This window comes from Marmota monax, unplaced genomic scaffold, assembly GCF_021218885.2.
Source record: "Marmota monax isolate L192 unplaced genomic scaffold, Marmota_monax_Labrador192_F-V1.1 WCK01_AAM20220418_F8-fsc00234, whole genome shotgun sequence".
NCBI lineage: Eukaryota > Metazoa > Chordata > Mammalia > Rodentia > Sciuridae > Marmota > Marmota monax.
This window is the reverse complement of record NW_026692493.1, coordinates 1,059,539-1,081,342: the sequence shown is the minus strand read 5'-3', so window position 1 is coordinate 1,081,342 and position 21,804 is coordinate 1,059,539.

The following is a 21,804-nucleotide window of genomic DNA, read 5'->3' as shown; positions in this document are numbered from 1 at the left end:
CTGGCGGGGACCCAGCCGTGCAGGGAGGGCAGCGCCCGGGTGGCCCCAGCTCCCTGGTCTCCGTGGAGACGCCACCGGGAGTGTTTTGGATTGTAAATCCCGGTGTTCCGTCACACCTGTCGCCCCTGCCTCTCGCTGCCCTGGAACATGCTCCTGAGACCCAGGGTGACCGCATGGGGGCCGGCTGGACTCCTCCCTGGCCCACTGGCCAGGCCCCTGCTCTGGAGCCCGTCTGCCTGAGCGTCATCGAGCCTGTGCCCAGGGGCCTCTTCTCAGCGTCCCGAGCTCCTCCATGGTCCAGCCCCTAGTGTGGCAGAATTCTCGCCACGTCCTCTGCCCTTCCCAGCCCCATGGAAGTCGAGCCAGAGGCTGGCCTCAGTGGGCTCCGTGGCCCCCGCTTGTTCCTCAGGTTGTGTTCCTGCGGTGTGCTGTTGTGAGTGTGCATGTGGAGCACGTGTAGTGTGGTACGTGTGCTCCAGTGTGGTGTGTTCCTGTGGTGTGCTGTTGTGAGTGAGTGTGCATGTGGAGCACGTGTAGTGTGGTATGTGGGCTCCAGTGTGGTGTGTTCCTGTGGTGTGCTGTTGTGCGCGAGTGTGCGTGTGGAGCACGTGTAGTGTGGTAGGTGCGCTCCAGTGTGGTGTGTTCCTGTGGTGTGCTGTTGTGAGTGAGTGTGCATGTGGAGCACGTGTAGTGTGGTAGGTGCGCTCCAGTGTGGTGTGTTCCTGTGGTGTGCTGTTGTGTGTGAGTGTGCGTGTGGAGCACGTGTAGTGTGGTACGTGCGCTCCAGTGTGGTGTGTTCCTGTGGTGTGCAGTTGTGTGTGAGTGTGCATGTGGAGCACGTGTAGTGTGGTACGTGTGCTCCAGTGTGGTGTGTTCCTGTGGTGTGCTGTTGTGAGTGAGTGTGCATGTGGAGCACGTGTAGTGTGGTAGGTGCGCTCCAGTGTGGTGTGTTCCTGCGGTGTGCTGTTGTGAGTGAGTGTGCATGTGGAGCACGTGTAGTGTGGTACGTGCGCCCCAGTGTGGTGTGTTCCTGTGGTGTGCTGTTGTGAGTGAGTGTGCATGTGGAGCACGTGTAGTGTGGTAGGTGCGCTCCAGTGTGGTGTGTTCCTGTGGTGTGCTGTTGTGAGTGTGCATGTGGAGCACGTGTAGTGTGGTGCGTGTGCTCCAGTGAGGTGTGTTCCTGCGGTGTGCTGTTGTGAGTGAGTGTGCATGTGGAGCACGTGTAGTGTGGTACGTGTGCTCCAGTGTGGTGTGTTCCTGTGGTGTGCTGTTGTGTGTGAGTGTGCATGTGGAGCACGTGTAGTGTGGTATGTGGGCTCCAGTGTGGTGTGTTCCTGTGGTGTGCTGTTGTGCGCGAGTGTGCGTGTGGAGCACGTGTAGTGTGGTAGGTGCGCTCCAGTGTGGTGTGTTCCTGTGGTGTGCTGTTGTGAGTGAGTGTGCATGTGGAGCACGTGTAGTGTGGTAGGTGCGCTCCAGTGTGGTGTGTTCCTGCGGTGTGCTGTTGTGAGTGAGTGTGCATGTGGAGCACGTGTAGTGTGGTACGTGCGCTCCAGTGTGGTGTGTTCCTGCGGTGTGCTGTTGTGAGTGAGTGTGCATGTGGAGCACGTGTAGTGTGGTACGTGTGCTCCAGTGTGGTGTGTTCCTGTGGTGTGCTGTTGTGTGTGAGTGTGCATGTGGAGCACGTGTAGTGTGTTACGTGTGCTCCAGTGTGGTGTGTTCCTGCGGTGTGCTGTTGTGAGTGAGTGTGCATGTGGAGCACGTGTAGTGTGGTACGTGTGCTCCAGTGTGGTGTGTTCCTGTGGTGTGCTGTTGTGTGTGAGTGTGCATGTGGAGCACGTGTAGTGTGGTAGGTGCGCTCCAGTGTGGTGTGTTCCTGTGGTGTGCGGTTGTGTGTGAGTGTGCGTGCACCGAGTGTGTTCACTGGCATGCCAAGTGTGCTGTGACAGCCACTCCTCACCTGAGGATCAGGGATGGAGCTTGGGGCTGTGGACAGCTGATTCTTTGTCCCTAGGGGTCACAGCTACAGGATAAATGGACTGTGGAGTGGGACCAGGTCCGCCTCCGGCCTGCAGGTCCAGGCCTTCCCATGAGATCCTCCTATTGAACACACTCTTTTTTAAAAAAATATGGTTTTTAGATGTTGACGGCCTTTGTTTTACTCATTTATTTATATGTGGTGCTGAGAGTTGAACCACTGCCTCACACGGGCCAGGCAATGGTCCCACTGAGCCGCGACTCCAGCCCTGGACACACTCGTTTCTGGGTCAGACAACGGGATCCGTACCGTAGGACCAACCCTTGCTGAACGTCAGGCTTCTGAGTGGCACTTGGAGCTCTCTCACTCCTCTGGGCTTTATGGAACGGTGAGAAGAGCATTTACTACTCTGTCTCCATAGGAGAAGACCTCAAAATGCCAAGTGCACCTTACAACAAGCCTGGGGGCAGCCTCTCAGGTTTACAGGTGGTTTCACACAGATTACCGAGAAGCTGCCGTTAGAAGCAAAGTTTTAAAAACAATGAAAAGACAAGCAGAAGCCCTGTATGTTGTTCAGTTATTTGCATATTTATGAATTTCTGTAATTTGAAAGAAGGTTTCTGCAATTTCCCAGGTTCTACTTGGGAATATATTGCCATGTGTCAAAATGAAACAATCAAAACCAGCCCTGGCAGCCGTCAGCTGCCGGCTCAGAACCTGCTGTTACGATACTGGGATAACTTGTTTATTCCGAGTCATCTGAAGGTAAAATTGGAAATAATTTACTTATATTGATGTGTGGATCGTGTTCATCTTAAAGTCGTTGCGCGGCAGACTCAAAGGTGGCAGTAGATCCTGTCAGAGGACGTTTTCCACGTGGCTTTCAAACCCAGAGTCTTTGTTCTCTTTAAACATCGTGATTGTGGCTTTGTGCCTTTGCTCCAATGTCCCAAGACTTCTGTTTGAAGCAAGGGCCCCTCTGCGGGTCCCCTGGCCGTGTTCCCCAGCTTCTGCCCCTGCCAACTTGCCTGTCACCCAGGATCTGCCCAGCCTCCTGCACATGAGCCCGGGGGGGAGTTTCCTCCTGGCCTCTCCTGGGATAAACGCGGGTGAGGACTTGTGCCTCCACAAATGCACACCTGACGGTCACCCTGAGAGTCCCCGTGCCGCCTTCAGGGATCGATGGCGGGTGGCAGTTGCAGAGCAGTCCAGTGGATTTCTCCATGACAGGTGGGAACTCCTTGAGTGCTGGACTTGCTCTTGGTGACCCTTGCATTTTGTGGGGAGCTGGCCAGGAGCATGTCTTTCTAGGGGACACTGGTTTCGTAGGGGAGGTTGAGGAAGGCAGACTTGGGGGTTGGAGGAGCATGGAGGGCCCACAGGGCCGGAGAGACAGCACCCATCTTGGTTGGTGGTGCCCTGGCTGGTAGGGCCTCCACACGGGGAGATGAGCCCAGAAAGACGCGCCCTGCAACACTCTCCCTCCCACCCACGCTCCGCGAGCTGGCCAGGAGCAGTGCCCTGGTGGAGCCTGGCTTCCGAGGAGCCGCAGACGCAGCTTCGGGGCGGGGCAGGGGAGACAGGGGGCCTGGTGCCCTCCAGTGCTGGCAGCCAGGCTGCGCCATGAGAAGACAAAATGGGAACCAAGGGGTGGTTCCTTACCAAGAACCCCAGGTGCAAGAGGAGCGAGGGAGTGGGTGGCCTCCGATGGAGGTCGACAGGCCGGTGGGGCAGCAGGGACCCTGGTGCGGGCAGCCCTCAGGGGCCTTGGAGGAGGGCAGGACAGCTGCGTGGCCCCTGCACCACCAGTGCCTTTATCAGTTGCTGGGTGGCTAGGCACAGCCTCCTGCGCTCCCCCCAGGTGGCCCCTGGCCTCCCCTTGAGTCTGGGTTGGTGGCCTCACAGAGCTGAGAGCTGCCACTGAGACCCACAGACCCCGCCTCAGCCAGGGGTCGAAGCAGGGTCGGACCCGCAACACGACGGACGGGTGTAGGTGTCACCACACCGCTGGGGCGGTCCTCGGCAGGCCCAGGTGCTGGTCCAGCCGCCAGCCCAGGAGCACAGGGGCCAAGGACGGCAGGGCTGGAGCCCTCTCGGAGGGACCCTCCCCCTCTCTCCCCCTCTGCCCTTCCTTTTTAAATTTCAACGACTTCCGAGTCTTTGCCCTGATCTCCACCCGTTGCCCCGGGTTGGAGGATCTTCGCCTTAGTTCAGAGACAGCGATGTGGGTAGGGAGGCCATTGGTGGCCTCAGCAGGAAGGTGTCCCCACAGCTGGGTGGGAGCTCTGCTGTCCCTCCAGCTCCTCCTGGGCCCTCAGAGCACCAGCCTGGAGCACAGGACATCCCACGACCAGCATTCGGGGCTCCGTGAGCTGGAGGAGTGGAGGTCCACAGGCGGGTGGGGCAGGAGGGACCCTAGAGCGGGCAGCACCTGGTGTAGCCAAGAAGCACCATGCACTCTGCTCAGCTGGGCAGGGACAGAGAGTGGCCTAGGACCAGCTGCCGAGCCCAGGCGCTGCCCTGGCCGGGCCAGTGGCACAGAACCCACCATCTTGCGGCTTCTCAGCCCCTCTGTGACTACCTGGAGGCTGTGGGGCCTGGAGGCTGTGGGGCCTGGAGGCTGTGGGGCATGGAGGCTGTGGAGTCTGCAGCTCAGCCCTCTGTCCCCAGAGCTGCGGCCTGTGATGGGGCTGCAGCAGCCAGGGAAAGCTGCCTGGGGACAGAGTTCCTGGCTAGAAAACCCTCCCAAGGGTGACGTCTGTGTCACGGGCTCACTCTCCTGTGGTGGCTCTGGGGCTTCGGGGTCATCTTGGGAGTGCAGCATCGTCACTGCCACTGCTGGGTTTGTTACTTCAGCTGCCACGTGTTCCTGGGGACCCTGACCTGGAGTGCTGCCCAGACGCGCTGCCTGTCCTCCCAGAGGGCCTGGATCCTGGGCATTTATTCTTCTTAAGGAAACCCTAACTACGCAGCCTTTGTTCGGAACCCCAGGGCTCCCCGGCACGTTGGAGAGCCCAGCTGGGCCGCCAGCCTTTGGCCTCTTCCACACAAAACCACATCTGGGCAGGGCCCAGAGGGCCAGGGCGTGTGTGATGGGACGTGGGCCCCCTGGACAGTGGAGAGGGCAGGGTGGCTGGGCCATTAGCCCAGGCGTGGCGCCTCAGCAGCCCCTGAGCCGCAGGGCTGCTGCTCTCTTGGAGAAGTGTATTTCCCCCTGAGATAAGCACCATCAAACACCATCTGTGCTGCCTGTAAAGTTGGCCATAAATCCTGGTTGTATTTATCGGAGATTTGTTTTCCAAGGTGGCTAATTTTAGTCTCCGATTCAACTGCACACTGATTTCCTTGTTTCTCCCTTGCTGAGAAACCCGACAGAACGGCTCCTGGCAGAAAGGCCCTGGCAGGTGAGACGTGGTTTTCCTTTCTCCCTCTCTTCCCTCCGATCCTGCTTTGGCAACACAGGTGGAATCAGGAGAGTTGGGATGACGGCGGCATCCTCCTTGTGGAGAGAGACAAGTCTCCAGGTGGAGGCCAGGAGAGGCCAGCTGCTCCCAGCCAGCAGAGGGTGGCCCTGGCCCCGGGTGCTAGTGGCCTGTCCCCACCTAGCACGGCCAGGGAGGTGTGTCCTCCAAGCCCCGCTCTGCCGGCGCAGCAGGCTGGGGAGGGCATTTGGAACCTGCCCTCCTTATTTCTGAAACAGCTGAACAGTGTGGAAGATTGGCTGAAAGTCGGCTCTAATTAAGCAAGATAATGTGTCTGAGCCCAGCAACAGGGAGGGCGTGTGGCCGAGCCTGTCCAGCCACCAGGGCCACCCGAACAGCCAAACCATCTCCCGTCCTAACCACTGGTCGTGAGCCCTGGGGACACACTGTGGGCGGGGCAAGGCACTCAAGGCTCAAGTCCAGGAAACACAAGGTGCCCTGCTGGCCCCTTTCATGGTGGCCAGTGCCCCAGCTGCTCCGGTGGCTTCCTCTGAGCAGGGAGGAAGCAGCCAGGGGAGCTCTTGGGCCAGCTCCGCCCCCAGGTCCCCAGCTGCTCTGCCCTCCTCTTGCAGTCACCATGTTGTGGACGAGGCTCGGGGGTCACCTGCGAGGGGCAGCCTGGTTTCACTGTGGGCCGCACAGCCTGACCCGTGTCCTCTAGCCCAGCAGGTTCTGAGACGGCATCCCTGCGCCCACCATGTCCCCAGCCCAGCGCTGGCCAGGCACTTGGTCGGCTCTCAGCAGCTGCATTGAACACAATGAAAGTCGATCCTATTTATCTCTCAAAGAAAAGGCGTCAAGTGGACTCAGGTCCACGGGGAGTGGGACAGGGCATTTCCTGCCGAAAACAGAGTGAAGCCCAGCACCAGGAGGAGCTGGGGCTTGTGAGGCCATGCCACGCCCTCTGTCCTGCTGTCTGTCTGTCCATCCTCCAGATGTGCTTGGAGACGAGACCCCTTCCAGGCCCTGGCTGGGCAGATGCAGAGGGTTTCATCACAGTGTGGGCATCTCCAGGGGCCAGCGCCGCCTGTCGGACCTTGGCAGCCCCTGAGTCCAGCTCCAGCACGAGGCGTGTTGGTTACGTGGCCAGGTGGGGCCCCCTGTGCTGTAAGTAAGCTCAAGGTCAGCTCCTGGTGAACCTGGGAGGTGAGGCCGGTCCCTTGCCAGGGGCCACAGCCAGAGTGACACTGGAGGAGGTCCAGGTGCTACTGCAATGTCCTTATGTCCTCACTTGAGGAGGCCCAGGTGACATTCAGCCAGCTTTGGGCCATTCCTGAGCGAAGCACACATTCGCATGACCTCTCTCGCTGGCCGTGCGGGATGCCTCACCCCCACGCGGCAGGGTGGGGCCCGTCTGGCCCCAGCTGCTCTGGCTCCCCAGGGGCCCCCGGCTGCCGTCTCAGCTGGAGATGCGGACGTGGCCCCACCCTCGCAGGGGGCTGCCTCCGTGGCCCAGGCTGGTTCTGAGCAGAGCCCCGTGTGAGAGGCGGGAGCCTTCCTCCCTGCAAGACCAGGCCTGGGCAGGGCCTGGAGTCGCCCACCAACCCTTCCATCCCTCCATCTGTCACCTCCCTCTGTGGCCTCTCAGGACCTCCCAAGACAGAGCCAGGACTCGAGATTTTGTGGTGTGGAAGATTTGGGTTGAGAGATCCCGTGGGGAGGACAGGGCTACCGCCCCCACCCCCACTGGTCTTTCGTGGAACAAGCCCGGCCGTGGTCCTTCCCTGAGGCAGAGCGCAGAGCCTGGTGAGTCCGTCACCCTGTTTGGAATATTTGAAAAGGCACCTGCTCTCGATTATCCATGAACTTTAAATTCCGACTTTTTCGAAGCCCCCATCTGGAAGCCACTCCCCTCCAGGCAGTGGGAGCACATCCCAAGACGCCCAGCTGCCCTGAGTTCTTACCCACTACCTGCTGGATAATTGCCAGATGTGTGGCAGTCCCCGGCGGGTGCAGGCTCCCAGCCTCATCTGCAGAGGCACCTGGGCCACCTGCCTTCCCACCTTCTGTGTGCTCATTACCATTCCTTTCATGTGCTGCTAATTACGTGCCTCCACGGTTCCTCTCCTTTCCCTCCCCTGAAAACAGTCGACCTGCCTGGTGGACCATGGGAGGGGTTCTAAGTGAATTGGCCGTAACCCCGACAGTGGGCACCTCTACTCCAGCCACACGGCCGAGCAGTGCGGCCGAAAAGGAGAGACGCGGAGCTGGTGAGCGCTCAGAGCAGAGGACCCACGGCCACCACGGGCCCCAGGGGACCCAAGGCCACCGCGGGCCCCAGGGGACCCAAGGCCACCGCGGGCCTCAGGGGAGCCAAGGCCACCATGGGCCCCAGAGGACCCAAGGCCACCATGGGCCTGGCTGGCTAACTGCATCTGCACCTCCCACTGCCCCTTCTCCTCCTCAGAGAAGAGCTCAGCCTTGGGCTGCAGCTGCTGGCCGAGGGCGGTGTGAGGGAGTGTGTGTCAGGTGACAGGGACAGGGCACCATAGGAGCTGTGAGATGTCGATTCACCTGTCGGCCCGGGCCAGGCGGAGGAGGCCTCCGTGAGAGTGCTGGGCTTCCTCTAGTCTGTCCACTAAGTCGGGGGCTGGCCAGGGGTCCTGGCCTCCTGTGGACGTCTACACGGCAAATACTCCCACTTCTAGGGCTGCCGCTGCCCTGACCCTATGCCACCCCAGAGCGGACGCTGCCTTCCGTCCCCTCCTGCTCTGCTGGTGGAGCCCTGCCCTCCTCTGTCCTTCCTCCAGCGAGGGCGGCCACGGCTCCACAGCAGGCTTGGAACATGTCCTCCAGGGCCTTCGCGGTCCCCAAACAGCAGGACACAGCACATAGACGTTTCCTGTGTGAGTGTGACGTCGCCCAGGGTGGGGGCTCCTCCCTCCTGCCCGGCTCCGTCCTTCCAGGGTCAGTACTCCATGGGGGGTGGGGTTTCCAGGAAGTGCTAATGGCTCCTCTCTGCCCTTGACCTTGTGGACAGCCCAAGCCTGGCTCTCAGGGTCCACTTTGGGCCTCCCCAGCCCCAGTCCTGCTGCAGGGAGCACGTGTGCAGCCCCCTGGAGGCCTGTGGCCCCCTGGATGCCCGTGTCCTGGGGGCTCCCAGGAGACGCACTTCAGAGTCCACAGCTGGCACGTCAGGACCACAGGCTCATAGCTGGCTGTGATCCTGTGTGGGTGACCAGGGCTCTTTGTCTAGGTTCTATTTTTAGACGTAATATGTTACCACACTCCACTTGCCTGCTAAACGAACTCATTTTTAATCAAAAATCGCTATCATTAATTATCAGCTATGCACTTGAAATTCATTCTAATTCGGCAGGTACATCTCTGTGTCCCCAGCACACACACACGTGCACACACACGCGCACATCACAGAGACCCATTTCACCCGGGCTCCCTGCACCAGTAGGAGGCAGCGCATCCCTCTACAGCCTGTTGTTTGTGCTCAGAACCTGCTGACTCCACCTTTAACTGACCAGCACCCAGTCGGTGGGTTCCTCCAGGGCAGCTGAGGGGCCCTTCCTGGGAGGTGAAGGGACGTAGGGGTTAGGGGAGGTGACTGTCCCAGGCCCAAGTGAGCCTGCACCTGGTATTAGGTGCAGGACAGGCTGGTCTGCAGGTCATACCAAACAAAGTTAGCTGCAGGACGACCTGGCCACTCAGACCCTCTGTCTGATTCTTTATCACCTGTTTGCTTCAAGCCCAAACGCCCAAGCCCCCGCTCAAGGCTGAGCGCTTCGCTCCCCTGTTCAAGGCCGAGCACTTAACCCCCTTGTGCCAACAAGGCAGCTTGCAGCCCAGAGACCCCATTAGATTTAGGTTATAAAAACTCCCTCCTGCCTGGCCCCTCCTCTCTCTCTCTCTCTCTCTCCTCCTCTGCTGCAATAAAGGTCTCTTGGTCTCTCCGAGTGTTGTGGTCACTTTCCTTTCACCTGGCGCCTCCCCAGCAGCTCTGCACGCAGTGGCATCCCCCTCCGGCTCGGGCTCCGTCTGCCGGAACCCTCCTGGCAGCTCCAGAGCTTGTACTTCGTGGAGTCAGGGCCAGGAGAAGAGCCGAGCAGATGCCGGGAAGGACAGGATGGGTGGTGTCTGTGGCCAGTGCCCCCGCTCTGCCCTGGGCCCTCCACAGAGAGGCCCACGCTCCCTCACACAGACTGAGGCTGCCTCTCCTGGGGGGAGGCTCTGTGGGGGGTTCCCCATGTTGCACTGTGGGGGTGCCCAGGGCCATGGGGCTGGCTGTGTTCCCAGGAACAGAGGGACATTGGCTCTGAAGCTGGGGACCACTCGCTGCCTGGAGTGCACGGGACGAGCTGGAGCCCAGGCCCCCAGGGCCAGCCAGCTCAGGACCTGTGCCGCTGTTCCTTCTCCACGCTCCGCACGCGGGACACCCTGTCGGCTGCTCACAGAGAAGGTGATCAGGGCTATTTCTTGCACAGGATGTGAACGTGTGCGGCGCCAGCAGGTGGAAAAGCTTCCAGAGCCCGGCTGCACAGCCAGGCGTGGGCCTCGCGGCTGAGCAGATGCGCGTTCATGACTTCCGTGTGACAGGCTGAAATTAAAAGGCTGCCATCGCGGGAAATGCCGGGATTTATATGACAAGGAGGAACGGGCTCTCCGTGGCAATGGTCCAGCAGATCAGTGACAATGAAGATGAACGCCTCCCGACGCGGAGGGACGTCCTTATGTGCAGAGGACAGCAGGCGGGCCCGCAGCGTCCCCCATCCAGGGAACCAGCAGGGCTTAGGAGGCTTGGCCTCCCCCACCCTCCGTCCCCTTCCATCCTGGGTGGGTGGGCTCTGAGCAGCCCCTGGTGAGATGACCCGGGCAGCGAGTACCTGCAGACACCCTGCTCAGGCAGGAAAAGCCACGCATGACCAAGGCCCTCCTGTGGGACCACCCAGCAGGCTGAGGGCAGGACCCCAGAGGAGGCCCTGCTGGCTGTGGGGTAGGGGAGGGCAGTGGTCTCTGCAAGACCCATGCAGGAGTGGACGTGCTGTCCGCATCAGTGGGTGGAGAGCAGCTTCCTGTTTGCTCTGGGTCCTGCTGTGGGTCATCAGGGAGGAGGAGTCATGGGGCCAGTAGGGAGGGGCATCCCTCAACCTGCCACCTTTGGGGAGTGGCCGGGAGGACCCACTGGGGCAGCCAGTGACCCACCACCAGGTGGATAAAGAGAGGAGACGAGTCCTGCTCCGAGGTCCGTCCCACCCTCCAGGCCCTCCCCACAGAGGGCTCCTGTCACTGTCATCAGCTGTGCCATCCTGCAGCCCGGGGTGGCTGCCTCAGTTGGGGGCTGGTAAGCTGCGGTGCCCGCCATCAGCGTGGCAGGGCCTGTGCTGACCGTGATCACCTACGCGTCCCCCTCCTGGTTACTGGGTACAAACCCAGTGGGGCACCTGCTGGCCACAGAGCAGGTGTTTTTACCTTCAGTGGACGCTGAAGACGGCCTTCCCCGGGGGCCACCCCTGCTGAACCCACACTGCCACAGTGGATCCGAGGATCCTGGCCCTCCCGTCACCAGCCCGTAGTGTCTTGCTGCACGTGGCCTCTGTGTGTGCGGGTGCGCGTGTGAGTTCAGGCGATCTTCTGTGTTTGGTGACATGGGACATCCTTTCATGAAGTGCCTAGAAGACACTGTGCTCAGCACTCGCGCCTGACCCCTGGGCCCTGGTGGTTCAATCTGGCCTCTGGTCCACGGCTGGCTCCAGTCCCCTGAGTGCGTCCCGTCTCCACGGCTCACCAGAGGCTCTTGGTGCCCTGTCCTGCAGACGCTCTGGGCGCACTCTGGGGACACACTCTGGGGCACGTTCCTGGCTTTCCCGCTGGAGAAGCCAGCTTTGCCCTTGGCCTCAGGGTGCCGGGCTTCACGTTTAGCCTTTAATCCACAGGAATAACTTACTGGGGGTGGGTGAGGTGGGAGCAGTCCACTCTGTCCCCAAATGGACCAATCACCTTTAGTGTACCCTCTCCTTCCCTGGGCTGGGCAAAGCCCCCTTTGCGGAGCCTGGGGACTGCTCATGAGGGCAGATCTGGGGTCTCTTCTCCAGTACGGAGTCTCCTCTGGAGCCTGCTGCAGAGCCATCTGCCCCATCCACCACAGGTGTCACCTGTCACCTTTGCCTCCTAGTTTGCTAAGAGTGTCCCAGGGGAATTAATGGCGAATGCCGTCCAGGGCTTGGCCTCTCCGGGCAGACAGTGGTAGGAATTCTCTGCTTTGCTGTCAACAAGTCAAAGTGTGTCACTAATTCCGTTAAATTTCCATTGCCACCGCTTCTGGGATTGAATCCGCTGGGTCCTGGCGTGTCCCGTGCTCCCCCAAGGACAGTTTCAGTTACTAGCACTTTGTTTGGGGATCAGCTCACGTGCCCTTGAGGAACGTGGGCTGCGGCTTCAGCTTTGGAAACCCAGGGCCAGGTTCTGGGGTGAGGCGTGCGGCACCGAGGACCCATTTCTGGAGGAGGTGGTGGACGGTCGGTTGTCTGCGCTTGAGGACCAGGTGGTTGCGGGGGGCTGTCTGGACCTGGGGTCTGTGGAGAGGTTCTCCTCTGCGGGTAGATTCATCTGCTTCACACGGAAGCTCCCCATTTCTTCCAAGTTGTCCGGTTGACTGAGCTTGTCGAGATTCCCCCGCTAACCCTACGGCGTCTCTTTGGGGTGGTCGCAGACGCGTCCATTCCTCACTGCTGCTCTGGTGGTCCGTCCTCACCTTTTTGGTGGGCTGGTCATTTATCAAGACTCTTCTGGAAGCCCGGCTCCGGCTTCCCTGACCCTCTGCCCTGGTTGATTTGCGTCGTGCCGGGTTCTGCTCACCCTCTGTGGCCTCCCTCCCAGCTCTGAGTCTGACTTGCTGTTCCTTGCACAACACAGCTGGGTAGCCGACCTCTGGCAACACAAGCATTTGAGGACTTAAACGTCCCCCTAGCCGCTGTTTTGGGAGTAACCCACAAGCCTCTCCAGCTGCATCCGTAAGCGTGCATTTAGAATACGCTCTAACCTGGTCCTGACTTTCCCTGGGACCTGTGTGCTGTTCAGTTCCCAAGCGTCTGAGGTTTTCTCCATACCATTAGCTTCTGTGGGTGTGTGGTGCCGGTGGCCTGGGGGGCAGCCTCCACCCTGAGCTGCACCCGCAGCCCTAACGTTCCGCGTTCCAGGGGGACTCTGAGGTGGGCAGGAAACACAGGACGGCTGAGCTCCATGGAAGGTACAGGGACTCCTGACTTCACACCATGCGGGCGACTTGGTAAATACTTAGTGCAGGGGCTTGTTAAAGATTCCATTATCTGTAAGTCATTGATTCTCCTTTTGATTCTGTCATTTCACTTATGAATTGTGATGATCTTTTATTAGGCACATGCAACTGGGATTTCGTTATCCATTCCTGGTAGATGAACACTTTTGTCATTGCAAAGCATCCTGTTCATTCTTACCAATGTTTCTTGTGATGAAACTTCTTCTCTGATATGGATTGAGTCTCAGCATTTTTCTCTCAGCTGGTGTTTGCATGAGGGATATCTTTCTATCCTTAAATTCTGTGTTCTTAGCCCGAATTGGTATAACGTGGATGCACTATGCAGCCTTATGTATTTAGTTCTGCACTCTTGTTGATGTTTGTCCGGCACATTCCGTGTCTGTATCACCCGAGTCTCGGTTGTCAGCACCATGTCCTGTTCTCACACCTGATTCACGCCGCCTTTTCTTTCCTTCCTAGTGAACTTCAGAATTAGAAGGGTTCTCCACCATCCCACCCCAGGTTGGCTGATGGAAGTGGAATGGAGAGGGCTGGTTCTGGTGACAGGGAGGGCCTGGGGATGGGAACCTAGACGACGTGGTTGTGCCAAGCAGCGCAGCCTGTGGAGGGCACTGCTCTCTGGTGCAGGGCTGCCATTTCCAGGCACACGTTCCCTGCGTCCCAGACGTGCAAAGAAGGCCCTCAGCAGCGTTCCCCAGAACCTCGGAGGACGGAAGCAACCCTAAGGCTGCCTGTGGTGGCAAGGACCACAGCTTGGGGAAGGGGATGGCCAGAGTGGAACGCCGCAGAGCTGGGGAAATGAGGTCTTGGCTGCTCTCACAGTGACGCGGGCCCTGCAGATAAAGGCCGCACGCGAGGAACAGGACACTCTGCATGCCGCTGTGCACGCCATGTTTGGAGCTGATCTGCGCTGATGGAGGTTAAGGGGACAAGGTGTCCAGGGAGAGGACAGGGACTTCTGGAGTGTGCAGAGAACAGGAGGGGTGTGGGCTGCTGTGAGGCGCTCTTTACCCCCTGGGCAGCCTGTGTGGCCCACCTGGGGACACTTACTTGGTGCCCTTTTTGTATAATGTGATACATTGTTAAAACTGGGGAAAATAATGAAACCCCAGCCCCATGCAAACCTAAAGAGTAGGAATCAATGTAGTATCATTGGACATTGTAGAGTTCAAGGTCAAAATAATGGCCAGACTTAGGCAGTCAGTTAGATATTACTAAAAGACGTAGCCAAGTTCTAGCAGCTGAGCTCCGAGAACTGGGACCTGCACAGGAAGAAATGGTGAAGAAACCTGACCTGCTGTTTAACACACTTATGTTGGGATTTTAAAGATGCAGAGAAAAGTGACCAAGCCCATTCCTGCTACAGCTCTGAGTGCCGAATCCACGGAGCTTTGTGACACGGGTGTTCCCACCTTCCTGGGTGGAGAGCAGTACGCACCCTGCACAGAGGACGTGCACGTTTACACAGCCATAAACACTGCGGGATTGGTGAGCTGCTGGACCCAGGCGCCTGGTAGCCCTAACGTGGACACCTGGAGTGGTGACACTGGGCGTTGCTGGTCCAGTGCTGAGAAGCAGACAGGGCCGTGGCACCAGCTTTGGGGACAGCTGCCTGGGAGGGGCCCTGTGCCCACTGCAGGAGGTGGCCAGGCACCACCCAGGACTCCCGTCTTGCCTCGGCTGCAGTGACTGAGCAGACCCTGTGGGAAGGTGCGGAGGTGGAGCAGCCTGGCAGGTGGGTCTGCAGAGGGTGGGCCCCAGGAGTGGGCTAGGGATGAGGAAAGAGACCCCCTCCCGCCAGCCCTGGGGCGCTGTTGCCGTTCCCCATCAGGGCAGCCTTGTCCATTCTGACCCACACAGTGGCTGAAAACCCACACACGTGGTGACCCTGTTAATAAGGAGCAGATTCATGAAGCCCAGAGTGGACAGGGGGCTGCCAGAGGCTGGGAGCAGGGCGGGTGGGTGTCCTTCGAAGGCACTAATTGCAGAGAAGCAGAAGCAAGAGGCTCTCTCTGGGTGCTGTAGGTGACAATTATGCACCGTGAGCTTAAGAAGTTAGAGGAAAGGGCATTGAATGCTTTTACGTAGATAAATAGTGGATGTTTGAGAAGACGCTCTTCCACACCACTCAGACACGCAGGTGTGAAGGCATCAGGCGCTCCACCACTACGCGGGGTTCTGACGAGTCAGCTAAGAAATGAGCTGAATTTGAATGTTAAAAACGAGTGGGGATCCGCAGAGAGGATGTGCGATGTGGAGTCCGGGGGCCGAGGAGAGGAGCCCACCAGGTCACTCTCACGACGCCTTGTTTATAATAAGGAAAGACACAGATTAATAAAAATCAGTCGAGAGGCGCTTACCCAAGGAGAGCTAGGGGCTGAACCCCAGGACGTGAAGAAGATGGAAGACGGGTTTAATGAGACAGCAGGGAGTTTAATGAGGAGTAGCTCGAGCCGCAGGCCACGGGCCCCTGCTCCATATGGGACCCCAGGAGGACAGCTACAGACTGCCACCAGGACCAGGCATGTGGGGCAGGAGGAGAAGGCTCCCTGGGAACGTGCACACCACTGACCACAGAGAATGGAGCACTCGGGCCTCCTGGTCAGCACAGAGGGGCCGGGGCGTTAGCACAGTGCTGCCTGAACCACACGTCCCCGAGAAGAGGGAGCTCACGGCCAAGTTACACACTCAGCAGGATTTTATGACCCCAACCTGACAGAAGGCAAAACCAAACCAAAAACCAAATCAAACCAATCCCCCAGTCCCACCTGTGTGGTGGTCAGCAGCAGGCAGGGCCAGTGCGTGTGCAGCATGCTCCCGCAGAGCTTGCTGGAGCAATGCAGGGCCGTTCAGCCGAAGGCCGCCGCACCCTCCGTGGAAACCCGCAGACTGAAGGCAAAGGTGCCGGTGCATCCTGAGAAACGTATCTCGACATCAGCAACTTTTTCTAACAAGAATTTTGAACAAAAGAGTAAAAGGTAGCGATGCACACATTTGTGTAGGGTTTAAAAGAAGAGAAGCGTTTCAGCTGAGCTCAGGGTGCCCCCCCCCACACCATCCCCTCCAGGCACTGCCCCAGGGCCGGCACTGCCACGAGACCCACAGGCAAACACGGTGCTCCTGCCTCTTCCCATGCCATGCCGGTGTGCGCCTAACTCCGCAATGTGGCTGGAAGCAGAGCAGAGCAGCCCCCTGCACCCAGACCCAGCGGGGCCAGCAGGCCCCCGCACACCCGCACCGCTTGGGACAGCCTTTCCCAAGAAAGATAAGGCCCCTGCAGAACAGCGCCACGCGTCCCCAGCAGGAGGAGAGGCGGTCCACATCCGGGTCTTGCTTCCCGCAGTGACCAAGGCTTCAGGTCAACTGTGGTCTGAAAATACTAAACAGAAAAAGCCCCCAAACAAACATGTCACAGTTCTCAACGGCTGCGCGGTTCTGAGAGGCGTGAGGAGACCTCGCACTGCCCCAGATTGCCCTCCACAAGTGTCCCACGGCTTGCGTTCCCTGCCTAGACCTGCCTGGTGGCTGTCTTGGCTGTCAGTTCTGCCCTCCGGCAGCAGCGTGGAGCCTGCACTCAAGTCGCCCCTGTTTGCCCTGAATTGATTCATTAACAGCCGTCCTCCTTCACTGTGGTCACTGCTGTCACCCTTGCTGACCAGGGAAGCCATCAGAGGAAGATTGTGCAGGAAATGGCTGGGTTCTTCATGGTCTCGGTGTCCACTGGGGACCTGGGATGAACCCCTGGGTTGGGGGACCAGTGTGTCCGTGACGTGGAGCAGGCACCTTGGCCGCTGCGCCCTGGCCCAGGGCCGTCCACTCTGCACCTGGACGGGCTGAGGCCCGCACAGCTCGTGAGGGTTGGCCCAGAGCTTCCGCGCAGGGGCCAGGGAGCGTGTCTCCTTCCCTCTGTGGTACTGTCCTTAAAGGCAGTTCAGACATCTGTCAGCCCTGGGGACACGGCCGCTGCGTCCAGTGCTGGATGGTGTCAAGTCCCCTGAGGCCTTCAGTAGGAGCCCACAGTCCTGCCGCCTGGGGCTTGGGATGCCCAGCTGCCACAGGCTGCAGTTGGAGTCACCTCTGGTCTGAGGAGGGAGGTGAACTTCAGCCTGGGCATGGCGGCGCCTGATGGGCCTCACACAGGACACCTCTGCTGGACCTGTGCTCCTGGGTGGAGAGGCTCAGGATCCAGGCTGGTCCAGCCAGACTGGGCAGCAGGAGCCATCACCAGAGAGGATAGTGACTTGCCAGGACTGGAACCTCTGGAACAGGGTAGGACGACCTTCACCCCAGCACTGGCTTAGAGCAAGGCTCAGCTGGTGACCAGGGCTTGGCTCTGGGCACATGGGGGGCCTCGCGGGGCAGGGGAGGTGAGGGTCACTGTCACACTCCAGAGCCTTGAATAGAACTCAGCAGGACCCATAGCCAAGCCCAAGGGACAGGAGGGATCTGGGAACTCTGAGCGTCCCTCGTCCCTGAAATCACTGGGATTTTGATCATGAACTTGGAAGTGGATGTTCTCCCCGGTTAGTTGTGTTGGGATTCAAAGTCCTGCACTCTGTGGTCTAGGGGCCATGGCTGGGAAGGACGGTGGTCAGCAGCTCGGGGCTCTGTCTGCTGTGCTCAAACCCACCGGTGCTCTCACAAGCGTGGCCGCCCTGGGCTCCCGTGGCATCTGCTAGTTGCTGATGGGCCAAGTTCAGCCTGCGGGCTCCTCAGGACGGCCCACACCCAGGCGGACCCAAAGGCCCATCTCCCTGCCTGCCCTGGTGGCCTCCCTGTGTCCTCCCACTTCCTGGGCCTTCCCCGGCTGCAGGTGACACTGGCACCTCTGGGGCCTCGCAGCAGCCCCCTCACTCTCCAGGCGTCCTGTCTCTGGCTGGCTGCACGTCCCTGAGGCCCTTCCTCCTGGACAAGCCTCTGGGTGGCAGAGGTCAGGTCCTGGTGAAGGGGGGTTGGTCCCCAGTTGTGCCAGGGCTGGTGCTGGTGCCGTGTCCTGGGGCCTGACGTGTGCACTGCCCTTGGTGGCTCTGACAGGAACCTGGGGAGGGCACAGGCCACTCTGCCTGCCTGTAGGTGCTGCTCATCTTGGACGTCCGAGCACCACTCTGGGCCAGCTGTGGCCACCAGGGCCCCGTGGGCTTCAGGCTCTGCAGCCGTCAGGGGAGGAGGAGCAGGGTCCCCTGGGGCTGCCCCCACTCCACACGGAGTAGCGCAGGGCGGAAGGTCTCTCTCCCCACACAGGCCGCGTCACACAGTGCCAGCCTGGACACCTCAGGGACCCTGGCTCCTCCTGGCTCCGCGGCTGGTCATCCGGGGTCAAGCGAGGCTATTCCATGGGGACCCACCTCCTGGTCCACAGATGGCACTCTCACCGTGTCCTGGGGGGGGTTGTGGTGGTGGAAGGGTCCAGGCAGCTCTGGAGCCTCTGGGGAGGGGCATGGACCCCTGCAGGAGGGCTCTGCCCAGGACCTATCACCTCCCAAAGGCCCGTCCCCGACACAGGCCTGGGTGAGGCTTCAGCACATGCCTGGGGGATGCCAGCACCAGGCCACAGTGTCCTGCTGGGTTGCAGCCTGGCCTCTCCATGCCATGGCCACAGGGTCCCTGCTGGGGTGCCGCCCAGGATGTCTCCATGCCCGGCCACAGGGTCTCTCCCTGCTGGGGTGCAGCCTGGTGTCCCCATGCCCTGGTCATAGGGCTCCTGCTGGGGTGCAGCCTGGCCTCTCCGTGCCATGGCCACAGGGTCCCTGCTGGGGTGCAGCCTGGTGTCCCCGTGCCCAGGTCATAGGGCTCCTGCTGGGGTGCAGCCTGGCCTCTCCATGCCCCAGGCCACAGGAAGACGCAAGCTGCAGGCACTTGCCTGGATCCGTGTCCCTCCCACTGGCCTGATCCCTGGCCCTTGTCAAGGCCCTTCAAGTCCACGACCCCACAGGCCCAGGCCTGTGGGTCAGCTGTCCCCTCCACACCCCTCACTCCCACTCTGGAATTAGCCTGGGTTCCTGGAGAGATGGGAGAGATGAGGGAGACAAGGTCCCGTCTGCCATAGCTGCCTGTCACCTGCGGCCCTCGCCCTGACCTCGCCCTCGGCTCACCGGGTTCAGGGCCTCCATGGAGCCTCCCCCAGGAGCCTCCTTCCCACGCTGGAGCGGAGCCTCCTGGGCCTCTCCTGGCTTGGCCCAGGTCCTCTTGGCCCCTGGCTCCCTCCTTCCTCCTACCCCTGTCACCTGGGACGGCTTGCCCACCAGCAAATGGCTCCTCCCCATGCCTGGCCAGACCCTCCTGGGGCCTTCCCTGTGGACTTGGGGTCCAGGGCACAGTCTGGCTGGGGTGAGCTCATGGGAGCCAGGGGCACAGGGGTGGGCTTGTCATGGGTGGGTGGCCCCAAAGACACGTCCTAACCCTGGAAACATGGGTGTGACCTCATTTGGAGAAAGGGACCTTACTGATGTCCTCAAGCAGAGAATCCTGAGATGAGACCATCCCGAGGTGTCCAGACGGGCCCTCAATCTAGTGACGCGTAGGTGCCTGTAGACACAGAGGAAGACGCAGGCAGAGGAGGTAGCCACGTGCCCACACCTGGGACTGCCCAGGTGAGGGCACTCCAGAGGCTGACACCTGAGGGGACCTTAGGCTCCGGCAACCTGCTCCAGGCCCTGCTCCTGGTGACTTGGTACAGCAGCCCAGGACGTGCCCTTCTCCCTAGACACCACCAGCTTGCCGGCCTGGTTAGCTGACGCAGAGCACAAACTGCCCGTGGGCCTGGGTCAGCAGTGGTCAGGGCCCACCCTGAAGCCTGAGAGTCCTGATCACACACATGGCCTTCCTGGAGGGCTGGGGGCTGCATCGAGGGTCTGCACCCTGGTGAGACGTGGAGGCCCTGAGCCCAGGGACCTCTGCCTGGGGAGAGGGGACGGGCAGCTTCCAGGAGACCAGGAGGGCAGGTGCTCGGCCTGACACCATTGGCCTCCGCCCTGGGCCTTCCAGGCCTGAGTCCCTCAGGTCTAAATCCGCAGTGAGTGAGATCCAGCCCCTGGGCATCAGCTGCCCAGGGGGAGAGTGTCTGGGGGAGGCAGGGCCTGAGGGTCCACTCTCTGTGCAGGGTGGGCCTCTGTGCAGGGCGGGGCTGGCCTCTCTGCAGCCACCGGCTCCTCCTTTAAGACCTTCATTCCTTCATGAGCAATTACACAGCAACCATGGCCGGTTGCCCCTGCAGGAGGACAGAGGGCCATGGCTCTGCTGTCCTTGGACTTGCCTCCTCCTCACGCTGCAGGACGTGCCTGCACAGCTGGCCGCTCTGTTCTGAAGAGAACACACCTTTTCTGCTCTGCGTTCCCAGGAAGGAGCCATTGCTGGAATCCTGGGCGCCGCAGCCAGGGGTGGAGCTTTGACCGCTGTGCCTAAAGAAGGCATGGAAGACACAGGGGGCACAGGACAGCACGGTCACCCAGCGAGGCCCCAGTGGCCTTCTGTGCCCTGGCTGGCCTCCTGGCTGAGGCTGGGGCAGACAGAGGCAGCCTGCAGCACCTCCCGGGAAGCAGCCTCCTCTGGGCATGAACGGACTTCTCCCGGGCCTGGTGGGTATGGGCAGCCCTGGGGCTTCTAGGTGACAAGCAGGCGCTGGTGGCCATGGAGATTCTCCCAGACAAGTGGACAGGAAGAAAGGCACGTGCTGGCCAGCAGCTGACCTTCACTGCAGCTGCAAACATGAGTTTCCCCGTTTGGCTTTTGCGTCTCTGGGAATTGTTTTGTTTTGTTTTGTTTTATCTGGGATGAGCAGGATTACGCCTAATTAGGCACTGTCACCACTGAGGATTTAATTGCAGTCTCTGAATATTTTGCCTTTTCCGAGTGGCAAGTCTTTAATTACTGTCCACTGACTCCAACGCTCCTGTCAAGGATGAAGCGGGCCCTGCAGCGGCTGTGGACAATGCCGGCCCCAGCGGCCTCCTGCAACCTTGGCCTTCCCCTCCGGCGATGGGCGTCTGAGTCCCCGCCAGCCTCCCCTGGAGGTCAGCTCCTGATTCACTGAATAATTAGATTTCCATAAAAGCCAAAGAGGGCCACCTGGGACAAGCCCCTGACTACGGTGTGGTTTATGATCCCTGCACACCTTGACCACTCTTTATGGATGGCTCTTTATATTTTAATGAAAGAAAGCCAATTAGCTATAAACTGATTACTAAGAACATAATCAGGGTCATTTCTCTGCAACAAATCAATCAACAAAATGCTAATTACAGATGGTCTTTTAGACTCGGATTAATGTATTAGTAATTAAAGTGAAGTGCAAATCCAGCCTAGATCTTAATTGTAGCCAAAAGGCACAAACGTCTTTTTGTTGACCGATAAGACACTGTTATTTAGCTTAATGTGGAAGGAAAACCCATCAATTGCGTAGGACATTCATGGATCAAATAACATTTTTAGAGGAGGTCTTTGGAGGCGTTCATGAGAAATGTAACTGGGGTTATGCTTTGGAAAGATGGGCATCTTTCTGAGTCATTTATAATTTAATTTACATTTTTATTGTGCTTGTAAAAGCAGCTTTTTTTCTAGAGGAGAACAGTAAATTCTGAGGCCTGACTCTCGCCAGCCTGTCCTGTCTGACTGCTCTCCCTGGCCGAGAAAGGCAGGGGATCGGGAAGCAGCCGGAAGGCAGGGAGACCAGGCCCACGCCCGAGAGCCTGGACCAGGGGACCCCAGGTCTCTCCAAACCCACCTGGGTCCTCCTCACAAATCCTTTGTATTGTTTAGTTTATAATTTTGTTTGTTTGCAGCTGAGGAGACCCTATGTCCCTCCGAGAGGGCCCTTTCTTGCTTGAGGTGCGTGGACTTGAGGCTGGCTGGCTGAGAGCCCCTCCACGGAGTGGGCTGGCCGGGAGGCCATCTGGGGAGCAGGTGCCTCTGCCCACAGAGGAGTCCAGCCTGATCCTGTGATGTGCCCCTGGGAGTGGGGCTCCCTGCCCGTGGCCCCCGTGAGCCGTCTGGCCCCTGCGTGGCCCCCGCAGGGCCTCAGCAGACGTGGCTCACAGGGATCATGGGGCCGGTCTTCCAGGCTCCCAGGAAAGGAACTGTGGCCTCCACTTGAGTCCTGTGGCCTT